This window comes from Erithacus rubecula, assembly GCF_903797595.1.
Source record: "Erithacus rubecula genome assembly, chromosome: 2".
In the NCBI taxonomy this organism is placed as follows: Eukaryota; Metazoa; Chordata; class Aves; order Passeriformes; family Muscicapidae; genus Erithacus; species Erithacus rubecula.
This window is the reverse complement of record NC_136685.1, coordinates 22,639,815-22,664,641: the sequence shown is the minus strand read 5'-3', so window position 1 is coordinate 22,664,641 and position 24,827 is coordinate 22,639,815. Positions and strand designations below refer to the sequence as shown.

Below are 24,827 nucleotides of genomic sequence, written 5' to 3'. Positions count from 1 at the left end.
AAGCAGTTTTAATGGATTCAATACTTTAAAAATTCCAACGTGGAATGATAGCCATTCAGATTCATTACATGTTTTCAGACAAACCAAGGCATTTACAAAAATATTTTCCCTCACCTCTTTTTTTAAAAACATTATTTACTGTTTGCTCTAAGCAGTAAAACAGTGTTTTCTCTCAAAAAGGGGATTATCTCAAACAGTTTACACTGGTTGTGATAAAAGAGAAAGGGATAGGCAGCATGGCACATGAAAAGGGATTGCAAATGCTGCCCTTAACTGATTCTCTAAATCAGAACACCTAATACTCTTCATGGAAATACAGTATTGCACTCTTACCAACTCCCTCACACTGAGTAACATGACAGCTCCAAATCCCAGTCCCACTAGTTCTGAGCTTTAGAGGTAAATTGTTGTCAGGGTGCAATGGATAATGATGGATTTATGATTCTTTGGAAAATCACACATTGTTTTGAAGGATTAGATGCTGTAATCCATACAGCAAGTCAACAAAAATGCACCATAGCAGGAACAGGCAAGAAACAAGGCAGCCAATTACTAATGCAAAATAATGCAGTCATTACTTTGTTTGCCCTACTGTGATTAGCATCAGATCTTATAAAATCACTCTCCTCCAGCAGAAGCTGCTTGCTATATGAAGTGAAAATACACTTTCCCCGTAAAGAGCGTCTACTCTTCACTGCAGATGTGCCCAAATTTTGAGGGGAATACCCAAAGGTAGGCAGGAAAGGAGAGAGCAGAACTGGGCTCACAGGGTTTCTCTGAAATTATGAAGAGCATGGTGAGAAAGAACATGCTAACTGCAGTGACAGAGAAAACTCCATAATTATTTGATCTATTTGACTAGAAACAAAATATTTTGGTCTTGTGGAACACTATTTTAGGTAAATATGGATCTTAAAATACACTGAAAGTTTGGTGAGTTGGTGCAGGTCTTCAGTCCTATTCAATTATTTTCCTACAGCACCGCACGTTGAAGGGAAATGTAAAAGGAAGAGGAAATGCAGAACAGTAACTACTGTTATTGTAAAATGCATGAAAATGGATTATGAACACAGGGCCAAGAATTTTTTTCCACTCTAGCCTTTAAAAATTTTGCAAAAAGCACCCCCAAAAGCTAAGATCAGTTTGTAATGTGATTGTACCTCAGAATGGAGAGTGAGCGCATTCACACCAGCTCTGTGTTGGAATCTCAGAATAGCAGCTTCATCTAGTCACTTGCTTATGAGACCTGAAAATACAAAATTGTGAAGGAAAACTTGTTTGGAAGCTTTTCGTACAAAGGTCAAGTACTTAAAAGTTAGACAAAGTTGTACACACAGCATGAAGCATTTCTTGTCTGCACAACAGAAGAAAACACCATATTCAGAAGAAATAGATGTTGCAGTTTCAAACCTGATTCTTTAGTCTGGTGTTTGATCTAGAAACAGTAATCACATCCCATTTACTGCCCTGATAAAGAACATGGAGCTGCCTCAGTCAGTTTGGATGGATGCCAAGGCAAACTCAGGCAGAGCTGAAAAATCCCGTTAAGATGACTGAGTGGTAAATGATGGTTATTTATTCTAATCAATTTGTTAATTTACTTCTGGAAAAACAGGATTAATTTGTTTCTAATCAAAACAAGGACCTATTTATTACAGTGTGTATGATAAACTGCTACTACATAGGCATAGCTAGGATTTCTAACAATTTTTTTTTTAAAAAAAGAAGACAGATTAGGTAACTCATCCCCCAAAATAAGACCATTGGGGCTTGTTTTCTGGGAACACATACTTCTAACCCTTTATCCAAGCTAATTTCAAACACCATGCTGGTGGGCCTTCCATTCCAAGCTCTTTTGTCCTCTCAGTGCTGCAGCCCTCACTGCCTTTTCACTCTAATTTCAAATGTTCCAGTTGTTCCATACTCTCAAACACTAGTATCTATTCACTCTATTTACTCTTCCCTTTGTGTACCATTGATTAAGTGAGGATAGCCCTATCTGCTGAAGCCTCTGTCACCTCTGCTGCTGCTGCCTAGGCTGGGTCACCTAGTACCTGGCTTCCCACAGTGCTCAGATTCTGCCTCTCCTCTCTCAAAAGGCAAAATTACAATAGTCATGAGATCCAGGTTAAAATTACATGCAAGGTATAACTTATTTTGTATCACCCTAGCAATCCTTCTGTCTAAATCCTGAATAATGTTTAATTTGCCCTTCTCTGAACTCCAGCCTCATTGATTCCACTCTGATAACAAGGTCCCTGAAGCCTCTCCTGAGCAAACATTCCAGCAGCAGTTTCATCAGTGCGGGGTGGAGAGGTCAATGGTAATGTCTTCACTCCTGACAAACCTGCAGACGCTCCAAGAAGATGAGGATGATGCTGGGACTCAGTACATCTGCAGCCCAGAATGACAGTGGCCAGCTCCTACCCCTATTAAATGCCAAGCATTTAGTGGCATTGTTTGCTTAGCTCTCCCAGGTGGGCAATTCTGACATTTTTCTTGTTGTGACCTTGCTCTTATTCTCTGACTGATAACAGCATGAGCACTGCAGAGAGACCAAGAGACGGATGACCCAGCAGAGCAGCTGGCATTCTGGGAGTCTCACACTGGAGCCAGGCTGGCAAAACCAAAATCTCAACCTCCAGCCTCAGCATTTCCTCCATCAGCTGTCGTGTCTTCCCTCTCCAGTGCCACTTACTAGGCACCCTGGGCATACAGAGTCTCATTAAAACCCCATCACCAAGCAAGGAGGGCAAGCCCCACAGTGAAGGGGGCCACAGCAGGTACATGCCAGCCTCTGGTGTGTCTGGGGCACTCTTCCCTGCCTGTGGGATGCAGTGTGAGGAATGGGAAGCAGCACATCCCTTTCCTGCACAGGGTGCTGCTCACTCCCCAGCTACACTCCCTATGCCCCTCTCCATCCCTTTCTGCATCTCTAGTTCTCATTTTTTATTTTTAAACAGCCAGATTGAGTCTTAATTATTTAAGCACCTTCCAGATTTAGAAAGCTGTTTTGGCTGTGAAAATAACACTTGGTGCAATCATCTCTCATCAATAAATCATGGAAACAAATGTGTACGCCTGCTGGGAAGGAATTTTATTTAAAGCACACTGAAAAATGCTTTAAATAAAGTGTGAAAAGGCCTAATGCTGGTCATATTTCAGTGAGTTCAGCACATTTTCGCTCAAGTGAGAAAAAAGGGGACTTATGCCTTATTCAATTAAGATGGCTTGACTTTTCACAAATAGGAAGGGATGCCTCAGAAACATCCAAAATACAATCTTGAGCAAAGGGCCTTCAGAAAGGCACACTCATCTGATATTTGTGCTGGTTTTTGTAGGGTTTGGAGTTTTTTCCAGTGTTAAAACATATAGGAAAGGGTTTGGTCCTTCAGGGAAATAAAGATTTGAGCTTTAAAACAAAAAGTGGGAAAATCCCCTCCAAATCAACCAAATAGCATTCCTAACATCTTACTCTAATAAAAGAAATAAGATTAAAGAACAGTGGCATAGCCTCAGTGTTTAGTGAGAGATTTTGTCTTAATCCAGAAAGAGATTAAGGGACATAATTTCTGATCCCACTGGGAAACACTCTGCATTATTGTACTCATAGAACCATAGTATATGCTGAGTCGGAGGGACCCCCCAGGATGACTGAGTCCAACTCCTGACCCAGAATAGGATACCCCATGAGTCCCACCATGTGCCCAAGAGCATTGTCCAAATGCTTCTTGAACTCTGTCAGGCTTGGTGCTGTGACCACTGCCCTGGAGAGCCTGTTTCATGTCAAGCACCCTCTGGGTGAAGAACCTCTTTCTTGATATCCAATTTAAACCTCCCCTGACTCAGCTCCATGACATTTCTTCAAGTCCTGCCTCTTGTCACAAGAGCAAAGAGATCAGTGCCTGCTCCTCCGCAATCCCTCATGACTATTTTGAAAAGCACAGTGAGGTCTCCCCTCAGTCTCCTCCAGGCTGGACAGACCAAGTGACCTCAGCTGCTCCTCACACAGCCTCCCCTCAAGGTCCTTCACATCCTTGTAGCCCTCTTTTTGATGCTCTCAAAGAGTTTAATGTCCTTTTAATATTGTGGTGACCAAATTAGCGCACAGGACTCAAGGTGAGGCCACTCCAGTGCAGAGCAGAGTGGGACAATCCCCTCCTTTGAGCAGCTGGTGATGCTCCCCAGGACACAGGTGGCCCTCCTGGGACCTCTTCTTAACTATTTACAGCCCATCATCACCTCTGGGGGCTGTTTGCACGCTGAGCTCCAACCAGGTGAGGTAAGGCTGCAATACTCTGCTTCAGATACATGACCAGGGCATGGGCCTTGGTAAAGGACTGTGGACATGGTATCACTGCCCAGGAGAAGCGACTGGAGGTTGGGTTGGCAGAGCCAGTATGGATGGCTTCACCCAACCAGCTGCCTTCTACAGCTGAGGGAAAGGTCCAGGAAACCCTTTTTACTCCAGCTTTCTAAAATTGTGTTGGGGTCTGGGGAGACAAATTGCTCACTGCTTCCCATAGAGTGGAGATACTTGATCTTGAATAAACCCCATGCAAATTGCTGCTTGACTCCTCTCCTTTGCAAAGCAAAGCTGCTCTTTATTTATGTAGCATTTTCATTTAATTAACAAGAGATGGAACAAACTCTTAGGGAAGGGAGGAAATTAAAAGGTCATCTTCCATCACGAGGGAATATGTGAAAGGGAAAGAAATAAAACTGTTTGTTCCTGTTGGCCATACGAACATCAAGGCACCCTCACTGTTGCCCCATTAGGGCCTCGGGAGGTAATGAAGAGTCTGGAGAGCACGGACAGAACTTTTCTTCCTCTGTTGAGCATCCCTGCCCTTGGAAAGGAGCCAGAGGGTGCTTTGGGATTCCTTCCTCGACATCTGACACTTTGGGGACCAGCTCAGCATATGCATGTAAATTACACAACAAAAACAGCGGCTTTACCATATGACCGAGTTAAAATACTATCTACCTAACTGCAGCCAGAGCTTACGTTCAAAAATGCCGTCACGTTGCAAAGCCCGTTACTTCAAAACACAGGAAACATAAACTACATCTGCCCGGAGCCATTAATGTAGGCCCGCGGCTCATCTCATTATGACAGTCTTTAATTACATGGTCCCATATTGTTTTTCACGGGGCCCCCCTGCCGCGGCCCGGGCTCAGAGCCCTCAGGGCCCGCGGAGCCACTCGGAGCCACTCGGAGCCACTCGGAGCCACTCGGAGCCACTCGGCTCCGCTCCGGGCCCGCCCGGGACCCGCTGCACGCGGGGGCTCCGAGCGGCGGGAGCCCCGCACGAGCCGCCCTCGCCGCCCGATTGGCTCGCTGCCGCCGTGACGTCATAGCGCCCCTCCGCCGCCGCCCGTGAGCCCCCCGCACCACTCTGACGTCACCGTCAGCCCACAGCGGGCGGGGGGGCGGGGCCCGCGGCCCCGCGCCCGCCCCCCGGCCCCGCCCCGCGGCTCGCAGCGGGACAGACCGGCCGGTGCCGCCCGCCGCCCCCAGCGTCGCCGCCGCCGCCAGGTAGGGCCGCGTCCCCGGCCGGGAGGGAGCGCAGCGCCGGGGCTGTCCGCCCGGAGACGGGATGCGACGCGGCCGCCCGGGCCCGGAGCGGGATGCGAAGGACTCACTGACTCCAGCAGAGCGGGGCGGGGGCCACGGCGGGCGGGGGGCGCCGCTCCGCGGGGCGCGCAACAAGTGCGGCGGCAGCGCTGGCCGTGCGCGGAGCGGAGCAGGGCTTGACGCCTAGCGGGGAGCGGCGGGGCTGCGGCCGGGGACGGCGCCGGCAGTGGCGGGCAGGCCGGCCGGGGAAGGGAGGGGACGGGGCGGCGGAAGGGATGGGGCTCTCGCCGGGAGCGTCTTTTCTCCGGTGCAGTTTAGTCCAGAGCATGATGCAATCCCGCATTGCCATGGATACTGCATCCCGGGCGGCGGCGGCAGCGCCTTCCGCCGTGCGGGGCACGGGGTGGGGTGAAATAACAGGGGCAGGAAGGGAGGAGACCCGCACCTCAGCCCCCATCCTCGGCCGTAAATGCCTTCCCGGGCAGCTCGCGGAGGGCTGAGGTTGCCAGGGCTCCAGACAAACCCCGATCCGTCTGTTTCCGTCGTGGCGGGTGTGTGGGGCGTGCATCCCGCTGAGGTGGCCGCTGCCGGCCGGGAGAGCAGCCCGGCGGAGAGGCAGGGTGTCAGCGGAAGGGTTCCTCGGCCTCGGAAGGCAAGGCTGTTACTTCTCCTTCTTCCCTGAGCTGCCCAGCGCCCCTGGCCGCCTCACTGGTTTAGAAGGAGCCGCTGGCAGGGTAGTTCCCGGCGCTGTGTGTGGGACAGGGCAGACACCGCGTTAAACCAGCGCCCTGGAGATGTGCAGTGCTTCTGAAAGGGGCCGGCCCGTTTTAAAACCTAGATGTTTAAAGAGTACATGCCTTAGGAAACGAGCAGAAAAGGAATGGCAAACGGTAGAAATGTGTCAGTATGTCAGATGCTGGTGCAGGGACTTTCTTAAAAACTTTATGACTTTGCTTTTATCTCTTCATCTCCTGGAAGCCCTGAGGCGCCAGCAGCGTTAGCAGCAGTGCCCGGGGTTATGTGAGGTATTGTCTTGGGCAGTGTGTTTTCTCCTTCTCTGCCTGCGTTCGTTGCTTTCCTGGCCTCATTCCTTCCCCCTGATTGCCAGGGATGCAGCATCTGAGGATCCCACTCCGGAGAGCTTTCCGGTATCGATCTGAGCTGTGAGTCTGCAGACAAGAGTCAGTTTTGCAGACCTGGGCAGGAATAGTCGCACCTTGGCTTGCTCGGCGGGGAGGGCTCCTGGCAGACAGAGGCGTTTCTCGCTCCGGCAGCCGAGCGCCCTGCCCGCTCCGAGTGCCAGCCGCGGCTGAACGGCAGTGCCCCGTACGGCTCATTTGTATTCTCAATGCTTCGGGCGATCTCTCATGCTCTGGGATTCAGTGCCATGGCAGAGTTCTCGTGGCTGTGACAGAACACTCCAGCAAAGAGCTCAGCCGGCTCCTAGCGATGGCGAGGGAAAACAGGGCAGGGGAATGGCTGCAGCTGGGATGCTTCCCATCAGGAAGTCTCCAAAACCGCTCCGTGCAAATGGAAACACGCCCTGCAGTTGAAACCCATAGGAGGATGAGCGTGCAGGCGTCTCCCGTGGCGGCACAGCCTTTCGCCGGAGTTTTGGGCCAGGTTGCTTCCAGGGCGCGGCTATCTCTGCCAGAGCAGCTCCCTGCCAGAATCTGGCAGCCGCGGCCTGAAATTATCGCCGGTGGCCGCGCTTGGGTGGAGGGTTTGCGGCTGCGAAGTTTTTGTAGATGCGGGCTAATGGTGCTGCATCAGTGTTAAGCTGCTAGACAGAGGTAGGGGATTTATTTGAACTTGCAAATAACGCTGAGAAGTTTTGCGATGTGTTTCACTCTCAGCCCTTCTCGCTCCTTCGGTGCTGTCCCACCCCGAGATTTTCCTCTGCTGTTAAAATACTCCATAGCTAGAGACAGGTCCTGGTACAGGCTCACCGCTGCTAACAGAAGCTGAAGTTGTGTTGGGAAGAGTCAATCTGTGCCGCACGTGATCATCTGATGCTGTTCAGAAATAAAAGCTGGAGTTTTTTATATAAGTATTCGTGTATTTGTGGTGTGCTAGACAGATCAGCAAGTAGCCAACGCAAGTACTGTGGCTGGAGGTGGCTGTACTTGCACACGGGGGAGGATTTTACCTGAAACTTGTGGTACCTGGAGATAGCTGGGGTCAGCTAGCTGGAGATCCCTTCCCAGCTTTCTGTGAACTTAGGAGCAAATGAAAAGGATCACTGTGCTGAGTTTGCCGAAGAAGGTAAGCGTGGATTTGCCCTCAGGGATGCTGTTGACATTGACAACTCATACTGGTCAAGAACACTAAAAGCCATGCCAGAATTTTGCTTGACTTCACTCAATTTTGCACAAGGCACACATTACATATGTAGTGCGTGCTTGGAAGCTCTTTGTGTTTTTTTATTCATAAGTAGCTAAGTGAATTTGTCATGTGTTCTGACTTAAGTCTCCTGTATTTTAGCATTCAAATACAACCAGGGAGAGCAGCCGTGAAATGAATATGCAGTGTGCCTTTGTCTTGCAAGCTGGGTGATGGTCTCTGTGCCTCATGCTGCTTTTTAAAAAACAGTTGCACTTTGTGAGTTAGTGCCTTTTACCTAGCAGCAGCTGATCAGATGGACTGTCTTTGATTCAACTCACTGCATATTTGGTACTTAAATATAGCATCATTAATGATACTTGGTTTATGTGCTGTTTTACCAGTCTCTGGGTTTACTTATTGCAGTATTTTTAGTAAGTTGATGTTGATATTGAATTTCTCAGCATGAATTCCTCTTGTTGCATTCTTTGTCTTTAGTACAGCCAGAATTGAAATAAAATATTTTGAATTCTCTAGTCTAATCTCTTCTTTCCCTGCTGACTTTCATTTGGTGTTATTTATAAGAGGAATTAACTTGGAGAAGATAAGTTAATGGAAAAAAAAAAAAGTAAATTCGAAATAGTACTGTAGGTCCATCAGGCCTACAGTTCCTTTAATTGCACTTTCTTTTGCAACTTACTAGGAGCAAATTTTTGAAAATACGTTTGAAGATTCAAGTTTTTGGCAATGATGGTGGATCTAGCAATATATTAGGATTTCAGGCTGACCTGATGCTCAAATCCAGCAGCCACAGATGGAGAGCCCAGTGCTGGCGTGATCCAGAGCTGCCCCTTTGCAAACCTGTTCCTTTTAAGTGACATTCAGTTGCTAATTGGTTAAATGCTCTCAAGTGCTGAGCTGACCTCATTCCTTTACCTTCCTCATTTTTGGGGCAGTAAACATTGCAACATCAAAAGCTTCTGTTTCTGCTGAGCTGGGGAAAAAAAAAAGACACCCAGACAAAGCACAAGGTTAAAATACTTGTCTTCTACCTTCTGGTGGTCTCAGCAGCCCTCACTCGGTGGCAGACAAAGCAAATCTCTCATTTAATGCTGTCTGTATCTCACAGATACAGAGAAAAAAATGTGTGAGAGGAACAGCAGTTGCCTACAGTGCCATGTTGAAAGTGTCGTGCTTCTGTGTACTGTTGTTCCCTGTGACCCTCCTGGAGCCAGAGCTCAAAGGATGTCACCCGTGAGCATTCATTCCCTGTGGGCAGGGCAGGAGCAGCGTGGTGGTGTGGAGCAGTGACTGCATGGCGGGGTGGGCTCAGTGCCACTTCGGGTGTCACCCTGCTACCCACATGGCAGGTGACAGCTCTCTGGGTCTGGGTTCCCACCACGAGTGCCTGTGCTGTGCACAGTTGTGACAACTCATGCCAGGAAGGCTCTTTTGGACTGAGAAAGCCCTTTGGAGTGAATGGGCTCTTGTGGTGTGGTTTGGGTTTTTTTGTTCAGGACATGGAGGTTTTGTTCTCTGACTCTGCACTGAAAGAAGCAGGGGTTCTCTTTCATTGCTGAGGAGCAGAGCCACAGATACCTCTACCTATTCTTTCTTGGCATGTTGTTTTACTCCTTACAAGCAAAGTGTTGGTTCTTCTCAGGTACAAAAGCCCCACTTAGATTTGGCAGCTCTTCCTTTAGGGCATGAAGGCATGTATAGGTAATTAGGTTGTTTACTACAACCTCCCATGCATAACAACTCATTCATTTTGTCTTCTTGATGTCAATCCTCTTTTGTTATCTTCTGTCATTACCATGTCCTGAATCAGTTGTGTGGGAGTGAGATTTATAAAACTGTTTAGACATAGAAATACCATGGGGGCTGTTGGCCTCAGCTCTTGCAGTAATGCTTTTGTTTTCCTGTTTTTACAATATACAAAATTACATTCTTCCAGGCTGCACCATAAGCTTTTCAAAGCTGTTTTACTGTGTAATAGACTGAAGAAATTGGCGCTTTCTGCGTGATAATCAGAGCACACTTCTCCATGTGCATCCAGGCACTTCACAAAACTGACAGTAATTCTTGTAATGTAGTTGCTAATTTGTTTAGTGATTCTTAAATGTGTTAAAAATGCAGAGATTCCTGCAGTTTGTGCATACTAGCATTGAAAATGCTTTTCCCTTAAAATGGAAAAACACACAAGGACAAATGAAAAGGAAAATCGATGAATTACATAGAAGTTGGTCTGTTTAAAATCTTTTCCAGGTCAGATTGCTTTGCTTTGACCTTTCCTAAGGCTGTTTAAATTTGGTACTGCATCAATATGGTTAAGAGGGCATTGCCTAGGCTGATAGCCTTGCAGTTCCTGAGTGCTGATTGGTAAAAATGACTTATATCTGGGTTTCTGAGGGCACTGAAGGCTGTCTCCATCATCCAACAGAACAGCAGTTAGAGCTTTTTTTGATGAGAGTAATGCAAACAGTGACATGATTTTTTTGATTGACAAATCAAACAAATGCTGCCTTCAGTCTTATTATGGAAATAACTTGTAGAGTTACTGTCGACTGTATATGCATTGGATCTCCTTATATCTATTTAATGAAATTAATCTGAAATTTATTGCCTTGGTTTCTCTGTGTTTTGGCATTTAGAAGATATCTTACAGAGCAAATAAGAGCACAAGAGCAAACTTGTCTGAAATATGTGGTTGATAAGTGTTTTCCTGCTGTATTGGAGCATTGGAGAATTACTTAATTTTCTTGGTGAAATATTTGACTTGTGTGAAACAGGAATAAACCAGGTGTAGAGATTTTACAAAAAATTGCCTACTGCTAAGTGCAATTGTCACTTTTCCATGAGCAAATGAATCATGCTACTTATGCTGAGCTCAGTGCTGTGAGTTGAACTGGCCTTGGCATCCCATTGCAACTGGGTATTTTTCATTCCCTTATTAAAACTTTATTAACTGTAGAGGTTGTGCTTCATTAATAATAGCTTTGTTAATGACCTGTGGCATACTGGGCAGGTAGAAATACACAGACATTTCATGAATTTGTATCTAAGCTAAAGTTGTCTGTATTTAATTGACCTCTGTGTCAAAACTGTATCAAATATTTGCCTGCCAACTGATATGCTTTGCTCAGTGATTAAATATGCTGAGTTGCCCTAGCATTTACAGGAGATAAAACTTGCTTGTGAAATACAGCAAATATGGAATAAACCTTTTTTCCTGCGTTTTCAAACTATGCCCTGCGCTTTGATCCCTACATAACCCTCCTCTTTGAGACTCTGGGTCAGTGATTTGAACAAAGTGACTTCTGTTATCACTTGGAAGTGCTCCTCTCCCTCTTGACCTTGAGAAAACTGTTTTTCTTCTTGCCAGCTGTCTTTGCAGTGACTGGAGGGTGATTGCTTTCTTCCTGTGCGCATGTGCAGCCTCTCTTTGCTGCTTTAAAACATGTGCATGATTTCAAAAAGAATGTAGTCTTGATTTCAGGTAGCAATCCAGCTTTTCAATATGCCAGTGGGGGTTTCTGTTGTGTCATTTTAAGGATGTTATCAGGATTAGACAACAATGAACAGTATATTATTTTGCAGAATAATGTCATTTAGTTTATTAAACCAAATACACCTGATATGTTTAGCTAGTTTATTCATAAGCAGGCAAGTTTTCTTTTTTTTTTTTTTGTTCTGTCTCACTTTTTGCTGTTAAAAGTTTGCTGGGAAGCATTTCAGGTTAAAGCAGTATTACTGCTGTGCCCTTGTTGACTAAAGAGCCCTTAGCAAGTGCTAATTGTGGGAAAAGGCTTCTTCCCTTAGATGCCATATTGTTAAAGTTTGGAGCAGACCACAACTTTGTGGATGAGCAGCTTCTCTGCTGAATTGAAACCATGACACCTATATTTAAATAGAGATCTTGAGACTCAGAAATAAATAAAAAAATCTACTCTTACATTTACCACTACTGTATCATTGTCAACACAGTGGTCTGAAGGGAGATGTCTAGTCCTTGGGCTGCACCTGGGTTACTTTTAGTGTTTCAAAACATCATTTTGAGAATCATCTCTTTGCCAAACAGTAGAAAGAACCTTTCACTTAAATAACAATAATTAAACCTTTAACCAGTTAGGAAGATGACATTCTTCAATGTTTAACATGGCCCTGCCCTTTAGAAAAAGAAACTTGAGGAACCTTTTTGCATGTTAATTCAAATGTCATCTTACTTCTGGTGCCTGGCCCATGTGCTTGCTGGGAGCCATCTGTGGGTCAGCTCATTCGCATGGCTGCTCGCACGCTTTTGAGAAGGGCTCCTGTGGTAGCTGCAGGCCACTGCTGGGAGAGACACACACATCTGGATTTGGCTTGGAAGTACACTATGAAAGCTGTGCTTGCATTCCTTGTACATGCTTTTGTGAATTGCAGGGCAGTAGATGCTTATGGTGAATGTCTGATTGTGGTTTGGTGGTTCATTTCTGTTTTGCAGTACTGATGTGGAGAGGTTGCTCTCAGCTGATCACAGACCCTGTGACCTCAGCTGGTTGTCCTAAATTAGGGTCATGCATTTATCCCTTGCATTATATAGTTATCCTTTTGATTCACTTATATAGTGGCCTTTTGGCATGTTGTTAAGATTTGGTTTAATCTTGTGAGTGTGACTTTGTGTATGCATAAAGCCTCATTAATGGGGAAAATACCTGTGTTTGTACAACATGGTACAGAATGTTCTGTTTTTATGAACATAAGTGATACAGTGACAGAAAGTAAGCTGCCAGTCCAATAGGGCTGGTTACTTATGGATTTTTTTTTCTCTGCCTCTGTAATGTGCCTAAGCAGAAAAGCCTCTTTTGGAAGATTTGAGCAGGTTTTTTCTTTTTTTTTTTTTTAATTCTGACTTGTTTGCCCCCCAGAAGACACAGATTTTAGACTGTGTTTGCTTCTGCATCTTCTTGTTTGCTCTGGCTGTAGGAAGGGTGGCTGGGTTTGCCAGGCCCCAGCTGCTAGACTCAGGCATGAGCTGGGAAGTTTTACGTGAGTGCCTCCATCACCATCTGCAAGAGCTCAAAACACGGTGTAAGGACTATAGGAGAACACAAGTATGGGGGAACACCACCAATATAGGGTGGCAGATCCTTACACAGAGACTGAGAGATGACACTGAGCAAGTCAGAAAGGAGTACTGCATTTGTTTGCTCAGTTAAAAATGAGGAGTAAAATAATGGTAATCACAGAAAGGCCACTGTGCTTCAGTGTAGATCGTTGCCCTGTTATAATGTATAAGTTGTTGCAGCTGCTTCTGCTTTCTTATAGGTAAAAATCGTGCACGGCTGTAAGTAATTTTTATATTTGATGGTGTCAGGCCACTTGTCATGTGAGTTCAAATAGTAAGAGCTCTGTGGCCAAGTTTCATCTGGAATAATTTTCTTCTTAGTAGCTGGTACAGTGCTGTGTTTTGGCTTTAGTATGAGAATAATGTTGGTAACACATTGATGTTTTTAATTGTTCCTGAGCAGGGTGTGCTCTTAATCAAGAGCTTTTCATTATTTCATGCTCTGCCAGTGAGCAGGTGTGTAAGAAACTGGGAGGAAGCACAATTAGGACAGCTGCCCCACACTGGCCAGAGGGATATTCCATACTGCAGACTGTCATGGTCAGTGTGTGAACTGAGTGGAGTTGGCTGGGAGGCTCCGGTGGCTGCTCAGGGATGGTCCGGGCATCGCTCAATGAGTGGTGAGCCACTGTATTGTGCACCACTTGTCTTTCTTGGGTTTTATCCCTCCCTCTCTTTGTTATCTCCCTCTTCATTATTATTGTTATTGTTGTTGGTACTGTAATGGTTAATTTTAGTTCATTTATTGAATGTTCTTATCTTAACCCACAGGCTTTACCTTTCTCTGTTTCTCTTCCCTATTCCACCAAGTCTCTAGAGGGGTGACCAAGCAGCTGTGGGGTGTTATTTAGCAGCTGGAGTCAAACCATGACACTCTGTCATCTGGTTTTGCAGCCTTCATTAGGTTCCCAAGTAATTTCCCAGAGGCCATACCCAATTCTTCACTTTTACCTCACAGGTTCCCAGAACCTCTAACTTCTTTATTCTTTTTTTAGCCCTTTCAAAACCATCATCTCTCTCTTTGAAGCACACAAAAGCAGGCTGCAAATTTGGTCATGCCTTGCAGAATAAAAATAATATGCTTTGGTACTTCTTTATATTGATTTCTTGTTCTATCACCACTGCAAAGTGGTTGCATTATAGTGCAGGAAGGGACTGCTAATGTTGTTTTCAAATGTTTCCCTTTTTTTAAAAAGAATCTTTCTTAATTGGCTCATGCATTCTAAATTCAGTGCTGGACTTGTTTAGATCAGAGACTCAAATCTAAACTCTAGTTGAACAATTACAGAGCTATGATGAATTTCCAGTTGTGCAGACTGAATTCTTCTTGGTTTCACGAAACACGTCAGGCTCCAACGATGCATCAGCTCAGGTATCGGTTGCATATAGCACAGCCCAGTTTTCTAAGCATTGTGGAATTGACTTTGTGTCTCAAAAAAGCACATTTAGAAAGCTGTTAAAATACAGTTTTGCATCCTGACGGATGAGAAACAGATGTTTCTCTGTGAGAGCTCAGTAATGTTGCCAGATTTTAACTACATTTTGCAGTGTATGAAAAACAATCATCTTGGAGTGTTTTATTTACGTCCTTTAGTCTTGTCCTGCCTTCAAAGGAGAGATACATGGCCTTGGAAGGAGCTGACCATCTCTGAACCTGCAATGGCTCAGTGGCCAACTGCACATGTGAAGAAGCCTAGCAGAGATGTAGTTTTCCACCCCTCTCCTTACTTAAATTTTTGTTTCTGCACCTTTTTGCACTTTCATTTGTTTGTCTGTATGTATTTTTCAGTCTTTTCCTTTAAAAAATCTTATCCAATACCCTGAAGAGTTGTTTTGCAGAAGAGAGGAGCAAGACTGGGTTTTGCACTGAACCAGTGAAGCTCTTATCACCCTTTGGTGGTTCTGGCACATCCTCACTTACAGCATCATTGCTCTTCTAAGATTCTTACCAAATTCCCACCTAAGCTGTCAGTTATTAACATGAGAGTAGAATATTAACAAGGGGTTTTTGGTAGTTTTTAATTTTTGGGTTTTTTTCCCACCACATACCAGTTCCAGTGTGGGGATATGAACTTGAGCATGTAACTCCCTGGTCAAGAATAATAGGTCTGTTTAATTGTCCTTTCATTGCTGTTTGATTTAGAGATGACACATCTATATCGGAGGGCTTATATTACACAGAGATAAAAGCATTGTGGAAAAATAACCTACAACTACAGGAATGGTAATTTGATACTTGAAAAGTTGCTTAATGAAAGAGTTTTTTGCACAAAAACATGTTTTGCTTTTGGCATACAGTAAAAATAGAGATGTGGTGGTGGTGAGATTCCAGAGGGAAAGACTCAGAGAGCTGCTGACATGAATAAGCAATTTAATTGCCTGAAGCATTATTCTGTACCCTACACAGTTTGTACAAAATAAATATGAAATAGGTACACTCAGAATGTACAGGGTTTACTTGCTGAGCAACTTTTAATATGTTGACATATTTATAATTAATGTGCAGAGTCTTAATATAGAGGCTGCAGAGCACGTCTTTTGCCCAGAGTTTAAAGAGTTGTTTTACAAGTGTTGCTTATGAAACACCACTTGATTCTGTCCTTTCACTCCTGGCAGAACATGAGCACTTATAAAATACACTCTAAGTTAGGTTTTCACTTTGCTGCAGTCGGCATTGTTTCTATGTGTAAATCACTAATTGCATAGTGATGTGTTTTTCTCATCTAACAAATTTAATTATAAGCTTTGGGCATCAAGTGAAAAATATTTGGTATTATCAGAAAGTCAGACTTCCCACTGAAGTTTAGTCTTGGGCTACTGTGTTCAAGATGTGTCTCAAATCACTAGTAAGGTTGTTGTTTGATGTTTCTTACAGCATAACTTGTTTTTTACACTATAACATATAAGGCTGAGAATTAAAGGAGATTCTTCCCATCTGTCCTCAAGGCCCTCAGTTGCAGGATGTAGCAAGAGGTTTTGGTTGTGTTCACTGTCTGCTTAGCTTTTTATTTCAATCTTATTCTGTGTATTTATTTTCATTAGCACTGTTTCTGTTGGAAACTTATCTGTGTTAAGATTGAATAAAACATTTAAATTGCCTTTTCCTGAAATAGACATTTTGTTGGTTCTTCATGCATTTGGTCTCTTGATGGTTAACTTTTTTCCCCTTTCCCTACCTGACCTGCCTTGAGACCATCCTTAGTCCTGCAGTTTTCAAGACAGAAACATGCTCAAGACACCCTAAAATCTGCCTCGTTCATAGCTTGATCAAATCAAGGTTGGAGTTTTTTGTTGGTTTTCACATTTTACAGTGAAATAATCCATCAGTTCATGCTGTTACAATTATATTTAAGAAATCTTCTGAGTTAGCTTTGTGTGATTTATCCTGTATGACCTTTTGTTATTTTGTGCTTTCTTTTTTCTGCAAATTTTTTACATTCTTATATGTAAAGTTATGATTGTGCAGTGCATTATATTTTAGCCTCCTCTTAATTACATTTTAGAGTTCTGCATTAGACATTTACATTTTCCATTTTGTCTGTCTGTTTATTTTGCCTTTCTTTTTGCTATGGTTCCTTGCTGGGTGCAGTGCTGATGGCTTTACTCATCTTCAGCCATGTAAGACCTGGCTGGTCTTCTTGCTTGGTTGGTTTCTTTGGGGCTGCCTCAGTTTTTCCAGGTTCCTTCCACCCAGGCAGGATGGAGTGTAGGGGAGGAATGAAGTGTCAAATCTGTTCTTGTCTGTTCTTTGTTACTGCACACACCCTGGGTATGGCTGTATAGATGGTTATATTGTTATGGTTATATGGTTATGGTTGTATTATTATGGTTATAGAGGGGAGTGGAGAAGCTCGAACAAGGATCGGGTGATGTGACAGCCCTGAGCCTGGGGGTTACTCATAGGCATGAGCTGGCATCACAACTGGATGGATGGAGATGCTTATCTTTAGAAATGAGTACGTTGCTGAAGATGTTTAAGAGGCTTTGCACACACAGTGAGGCAGAGGAGGCATGTCTGGTGCCCCCTTTTCTAGGGGACTGCTGCCCTGCAGAGAATGGGATAACTACAGGGTTGGGAAGGAAACCTGTTGCCTGCTCTTTGGGTGGATACGGCTTTTAAAGTCCCAATATTTAAAGCAGATATATTCCATCAGGTTACAGTGCTGACCCTGTCATTGCTTTAGTGCTTGTGGAAGTATGAAGCAAATGTAGCAAAACCTTCTGCATCTTGGTACTGGAGCTGGTGGTTCAGTTTAGCTGTGTTCCTCCTTGGAATAGATTTTAACAGCAGCAGGGTTTTCACTGCCCCGAGAATTTGATACCTCTTATTGAAAGAAAAGAGTGGCTAAAATTTGGAGGAAAGGTACTTATTTTCCTGGAATTCACTGCCTGACTTTTGCAGGTAACTGAAGCCTTTGTATTATGAGCTTGCAGAAAACATCTTGGAAGTTGCCAGATATGTGGAGTTTTTTTTTCTCCACTAGTTTATTTAAAGTTCATGGAAAGAGTAAGTGATAAGATCACATGCAGCTGTACCATTACAGAACTTCCTTTTAATTGGTTGGCTGGTCTTTCTACCCTTATAAGAAATAATAAAATATAAGAAACCACAGTACTTGCCTCCTGAAGCAGGGTCTTTTGTTCAAGTAGCAGGTACCAATGCTTTCTTTTCTAACTACTCCAGGAGTCAGTCATCTTTCACGGGTCTTTGTCACAGCAATGATTTGGCACCCTAAAACTTGCTGATTTTCAGCAGAACTTGGTTTGACATGGGTCTGGTGTTGGGAAGAATGTTCAGCTCCTCAGGACTCACCAGGCTTTTCAGCCCTGAGCTTCTGTAACAGAAATGCCATCAGCTGGCTGCATGGTTTTGGCAACATTAACAACTTAAAAATGTGTGAAGTGTTGTACAAGAAGGGAGAGGTGCTGGGGAGTGATCTGACAAATGCATCTGCAAGAAATCTCCTGTCTCTTTGTTTTCTATCCCTATGCTGGGACATGTCGTCTTCACTTTCAGTACTCCCTGTGCATCCTGGAACAAGGTTAAAACTGTAATGTTAGCACCTTTATCCTTTAGAGGGGCAGTTCAATCTTAAAGGTAGTTGATTTTCTGAATAATGAGCCTATTTATTTTTTTACTGTTTTGAAGGTAGGGGAGTTTAACAGGGCACGTAGTGGTAAGGATTCTGTCCTGAGCAGCACAATGCCATGGCATAACACTTGTACCTAAAGTAATTTTTTTTCTTCTTTTAATTCTCAAAATGATGGAGAAATTAGGAATTTTTTTGTACCTTCCTCTATTCAAAGCCAGCTGTCATTCATACTTGCCTGACCTCTGTTAGTACTGTTTACTTATGCATGATGGTACAGTCTGGCATAATGTTTAGCAATGAAGGTGCCAAGTATGCAGCCACACAGGGTCTCACAGGTGTACAGCCAGAACATAGAAAAGTTTTAATATTGACTTCCCATAGCATGGCTGACTGCATAAAGAAATGGCAGCAAGGCAAGCTCTGGGGTGCATTTATAGTGCCAATATGCATCCTTTCTTCTTTTAGGTAAAAGTATAGAAATTCTCTTGTACTGAGGAATGTAACTACTTCAGTATATTGCATGTAATTTTGTGTGCTAGGGCTCACCAGAGAATTTCAACTCTCCCACAGCACTCCAGGTACAACCCCACAAGCATTGGAAATAGAGTAAGCACACAAATAAATACTTAACATACTGTAACTTGCCTAATGGTGACTTGTTTGTATGCTTTTTCAGTGTGATCTGGTTTCCAAAACACAAGTGTCCTCCAAAAGGTGTCAGTTACCCACCTGAACACAGGGGTTGTGGTTTCACATCTTAGCAGGGCATCTTAATTCAGGTTTTATGTCACTCTTCTCCCTGTACAAGTCAGATTTGCATGGTGTAGCATTACCTTTGTGACTGTCATGCTCAGCTTTCATGGTCTTCCAATTCCTGCACTTTTTATTGGGTTGTTGTACCTAGTCAGCATGAGAATCTGAGAACTTTTTTACAGCTAAACCTTGTTCACAGGATAACTGCACACAGCCATTTTTTTGCTTTGTACAGTGTTTCACATGTGCAGGAGAATTTTAAGTACTTTTATAGATTAGATGGCAAACTTCGATGTGTCAGGCTACGAAATGCAGGAATTATATATCTCCATACTTTGAATTTTAGTCTTAAGATGTCCCCTGGGTTGAGAGCTTGGTGCAGGATTTTGGCAGGAGTGAGCAGGTGGATGACAAGTGTTCCTGGTGTTCAGATTTGGTGCTGTAGGTGCGGGTGTTGGAGGAAATGAGGGACGTGTGGAGGGACAGTCCCACTTGTCACTCCTTTTTTCCTACTTCTTTTTAAATTTTTTTATGCAATTATGAGACATGGGCATTTAAAGGAAACATGAGTTAAAGCTTACTGTCTTGAGTATACAGTGTTCTTGAATGTAATGGTCATGCAAAGCTGGGCTTCTCCATCCTTTGTCCTACTGTAGTCTCATTGGTTCCATTGTCAAAAAATGCAACGTTTTGACCAAGAAGGCTCATCAAAATAGGCTTTGGGGACTGTAACTTCATTGTTCTCCTGTGGAAGTATAAAGTTGGTTTGAGTGAAGTACACAGACGGAGATTACAGGAATCCCGTTGTTAAAGGAGAGAAAATTTTTTAAGACTTTCTTGCAGATGGCTTTTGAATAAAAGAAATGAGACCAGAAATGAAATGTAAAATCCTTATAGTCCTTTTCCCTTCGTCTTCTCAACTCTTTTTAGCTTCCCAGGCTTCCTGAAGCTAATTTTCCATTGTGAACTGCTGCTAACAGTGTTACCACAGAATAAGCTGAGGTGAAACGGTCCCACAAGGATCATCAAGTCCAACTCCTGGACCCTGCACAGGACATCCCAAGAGTCATCCCATGTGCCTGAGAGCATTGTCCAAATGCTTCTTGAGCTCTGTCAGGCTTGGTGCTGTGCCCACTGCCCTGGGGACCTGCTCCAGTGCCCAAACACCCTCTGGGTGAAGAACCTCTTTCTAATATCCACCCTACACCTCCTGTTACAGCTTCAGGACATTCCCTCAGCCCTGTCACTGTCACCACAGAGCAGAGATCAGGGTCTGTCCCTCCTCTTCCCCTCACAAGAAGCTGTAGCTGCAGTGAGGTCTCTCCTCAGTCTCCTCCAGGCTGAACAGACCAAGTGCCCTCAGCTGCTCCTCATGCAGCTTCCCCTCAAGGCCCTTCACCATCTTTGCTGCCCTCCTTTGGATGCTCTTTAATAGTTTAATATATCTTTCTGACATTGTAGCACCCTGAGCTGCCCCCAGCACTGGAGGTGAGGCTGCCCCAGCTCAGAGCAGAGGCAGGACAGTCCCTCCCCTGGCTGGTGATGCTGTGCCTGGTGCACACCAGGACACACTTGGCCCCCCTGGCTGCCAGGGCACTGCTCATTTGTATTCAACTTGTCATTGACCAGGAGCTGCAAGTTCCCTTGTTTTCCCAGTTGCAATACCAGCACAGCTTTTGTAAAAAGATGGAGCTTCAGATTAAAGGAGTAGCTGTTAATAAACACTGCCCATAGTGTTTTGGGAGGGGGACTTTGGAGCAAAGCTGTCTAGCCAACAGTGTGCTTGGGCTTTCCTTACAAAAAGTCAGCTTGTTCTTGTGCCATGTACATTCTCCCTGTTTCCATCTAACTTAGTTTGCTACAGACACTCTCTTTCAATTTAAGAAAATTTAAAAAAAGGAAAGCTGTTCTTAAACCCTAGGCAGAAGTTCTCTGCAGTGTCAGTGCTGTATATTACAATTAAATCAGTTGAAATAAACGTGTGTGCTTTGCTTTTTCTTCCTCCACATTTTATTTCTGTAAATACTCCTTCAGGCTTTACTGCATTGCTCTCACAGCACCAGGTTGTAAGCAGGCAGTGCTGAGGAGGTTTCCAGTATTGCAGTGCTTGTGTATGGGCAGAGAGTATAGGCATGGAATACACTCCCTTGAACACTTTATTCCAGGAAAATGCTCTTGTGGAAAACTATAGTGCAGAGTGATGCCAGATCTGCTGCTGCTGAGGGGCTGTGCAGCATGAAATGTCCTTGTTTGTAGAAGGATGCTGGATGCATCCTTCTGGCATGTAGAGGCAGTCATGAACCATTTTCCTCTGATTCTTAGCACTTCCATGGGTATGTTTGTGTGCTTGTTTCCAACTTGCTCTTCCTGCTGGGCCATCACCCCTGGTGTTTTCCTTCTGTCTGAAGTCATCCCATGCCATATCAAGAACTGTTGAGTGCAAGGGGATGAATGTTGTGAGTGTTCTAATCCTAGGACAGTCATATCCTAATTTGAGCTATTTTAGATCTGCTGAAGGTGTAAATAAATTTATAAGGACCTATTATTTCTCTTAACTTGCCTATCTGAAGATCATTAGATTCTGATTTCCTCAGATAACTGTGTACTGAATGCAATTAGTCATTCTGTTTTGCAGAATCCTTTCTTGTATTTATTTCTATTCTGTAAAATATTTTATTACCACATCTCTGTTTATATAATAAGGTAACCATTACTGAAGGATTTGAGGGAATGAAATGACAGGAGAAGTAATGTTATGAAATTATCCCCTCATATATATCCCTGCCCAAAGTCTTCTTTACCCCACTCATTTTCAAATGGTTTGAAATCCCACTGAGGTTAAACTGTTTGAAACTAGCTTCTCTCCTTTGTCCCACACTTGTTATGCTTCCCTGAATTTTATACAAATGATTTATATCTAAACTTCATTATGCTGGTGCTGCTGGTGAGTGTGGAAGCTCAGCACTGTGGGTCCTGATGTGTCAGCAGCAGGCTGGAGGGTTTGCTGCTGATGCAAGGGGGCCAAAAATCTGAATCACATTGCTAAAGATAGAGATGCAAAATAAAGTTTAAAAATAGCTTCTTGTATTTTAACAAAACTGAAGGGCAAAATGTGCAGCACTTATGCTTCACCTGGTTTTCCATAAAATAAATATATCTACACTTTCAGATCAAGATGAAGTCCTTTCTTTTGCTAACACTAAGCATGGCTGAGACCTAAGAGAGTATTCAAAAGGGAAGAAAAGGGTAATCTGGAGTTGGCAGGAAGTTAAAGGCAAAGGGAACACATTCAAGGGGCGGTTAAGGCTTGGGGAATATAAAGGAGAAACTGGGCAGCTTTGGCAAATGGACAGAAAACAGTTGACAGCCTTGATTATCAGTGCTGTCTTCCAGTTCTCAAGCAGCTGAGCGTTTGCAATTCCATTGCATCTGCAAAAGCAAACAGCAGTGTGATCACTGGGTTTTTGAAGGAGGGATAGTTTGTACTTCTGGAGGAGGAAAAAGAGGAGTTACCTCTTCAGTGGCAGGGACTGGGAAACATTACTTTAAAGAGAAAACACAAATCAAGATTTCCAAAAGCTAGTGCCTAAATTTAGGATTCAAAGTCCTAATTTAAGAACAGAGAAAGTGGCTGTTTTCCAAAAAGGCTGAGCAGCCAGGCCTGACAGCACATTTCTCTCAGAAGCCAGAACAATTATTTAGATTCCTATTTTGGGGATTTTATTGGAACGCAAGTTCAGGCACTTAGCTGCGAAAACTGGGATCTGTTTCGTAGAGTTCTTGAGCAGCAGGGTGAGAGCTGGAGGATCCTTCTGAAAGGGAGCAGGCTCCCCGTACTTTGAGCTTAAAATGTTTTTTTTGTAGTTTGATTTGGTTAAAAAGGGTGCCATGGGACAGAAAGCAGACCTTTATATTTTTGTGCATCATCATTATACCTGGAAAGTTGCTCCAAGCAGAAACTCGAGAAACACCATCAAAATGTGATGAAGAATTCTTAAATTACTTCATAGCATAAAACCTCTAGAATGCATTTTCTGGGGAAAGCATTGCAAAGAATTCCCTTTGAAGGGCAGAAGCTGGGTGAAATCCTCCAGTATGTAATAGCCATTTCCTCAGAGTAGTTATGTGCGTTAGAAGAACAGGCTGTCAGTACTGGTAACTTGTATGAAACATTTTCTATAAATAATTTTTTAAAACATATTCTACAAGAAAAGCATGTTTCTGTGTAGGCTTTGAACTGTCTTTTTGATTGCCACACAAAGAAGGACCAGGGCTATCCATGTCTGGGCTGAGCAGTAGGGCAGACCTTCACATCATCTGCCCAGATATTTGGGTGGCTGCTGGAGCATGTTTGTCTTAGCTTGTAGTGCTAGAAATGAACCCAGGATGCCAAATAATCTGTGGATGCCCAAAAAAAAAACCTGTCTGTCAAAATCCAGTGGGTTATTGAAAATGTATTTTAATGATGTTGCTCAATCTTATTGGGTCAAGATGCAAGTTTACCCTTTGTTATGCTTGTGTTGCAGAATTAAAGTCCAGTAATTTTGTTTGTTTAAAGCATCAGATAGACAGTGTTTTCTAGATTGGATATTTGGACTTGAAGGAATGAAATGTTTTCCAGGTTGTAAGCCTGAGTCTTTGTAACATGTAAGCTTCCAGTCCTTGATTCAGTTTTCCCTGGTCAAGTGCTTTCTTGCACTGGTAAAATTTGGTGGCAGAGAGAATGATTCCTTTTTCCAAAAAAGCAGGTGAGTCAAAAATAGCTGGTGTCTATAGAGGTACATGTTTTAAAAAGCATTGTCTGGCCTAATTTGATCTTTTTTTTTTTTCCAATTGTGAGTATTGAATAAGGCTATGGATGTTATCGGCCATTTTCTACTAGGCCTTTGACAGGGTCCCCCACAACATTCTTCTTTCTAAATTGGAGACATATGGATTTGATGGGTGGATTGTTCACTGAAGAAGGAATTGGTTGGATGACCACATCCAGAGGGTATGGTCAGCGATTCAGAGTCCTGATGGACAAAGTGGTGTCCCTCAGGGTCTGTAATAGGACCAGCACTGTTTAATGTCTCTGTCAGTGACATGGACAGTGGGATCCAGTGCACCCTCAGCAAGTTTGCCAACAGCACCGAGCTGAGTGGTGTGGTTGATATGCCTGGGGTACCATCCAAAAGGACCTGGACAGGCTCAAGAAGTGAGCCTTGGGAACCATGTGAGGTTCTGCAAGGCCAAGTGTGAGGTCCTGTGCCTGGGCTGGGGAAGTCCACAACCATCAGTATGGTTTGGGGGGTGAAGGGCTGAGAGCAGCAGCAGCTGAAAAGGATTTGGGGGTACTGGTAGAGGAGAGCTGGCAATTTGTATTTGCAACCCAGAAAGCCAGTTGTGTCCTGGGCTGCATCAAAAGCAGCATGGCCAGCAGGATGAGGGGATCTGTCCCTCTGCTCTGGTGAGACCCCACCTGGAGTGCTCCATCCAGCTCTGGGGTCCTCAGCACAGGAAAGACATGGACACAGCAGAGTGGATCCAGAGGAGATCAGAGAGCTGGAGCACCTCTCCCTATGGAGACAGGCTGAGAGGGTTGGGGCTGCTCAGCCTGGAAAAGAGAAGGCTCAGGGAGATCTTAGTGTGGCCTTCCAGTACCTGAAAGGGGCCTACAGGGAAAATGGGTACAAACCTTTTAATAGGGACTGTAGTGTTAAGACAAGGGGCATTCATTTTGAACAAAAAGAAGGCAGATTTAGAAGGAAGTAAGGAAGAAGTTTTTTCAGTTCAGGCTTAGAAATGCTGAGCAGGTTGGTCACAGAGGTGGTAGGTGCCCCATGCATGAAAACATCCCAGGGCTGGATGACACTCTGAGTATCTTGAGTGGAAGATTGTGGAGTAGTTGCCTGGATAAGATTCAAAAGTCTCTTCCAAACCAAACCACTCCATGATTCTGTGAATGGTGTGCCTTACCATGGGATGACTT

General features: G+C 44.1%; 1 protein-coding gene across 1 annotated transcript in view; it reads left to right on the top strand.

The window, feature by feature from the left end:
• Window positions 1–5,463: 5,463 nt before the first annotated feature.
• ELOVL5 (ELOVL fatty acid elongase 5) overlaps window positions 5,464–24,827 on the top strand; it is a 39,026-nt gene continuing 19,662 nt past the window's right edge. The window contains exon 1 of the mRNA XM_079298370.1: window positions 5,464–5,539. The gene's annotated coding sequence lies outside the window, so the exon portion shown is untranslated. The remainder of the gene's footprint in view (window positions 5,540–24,827) is intronic.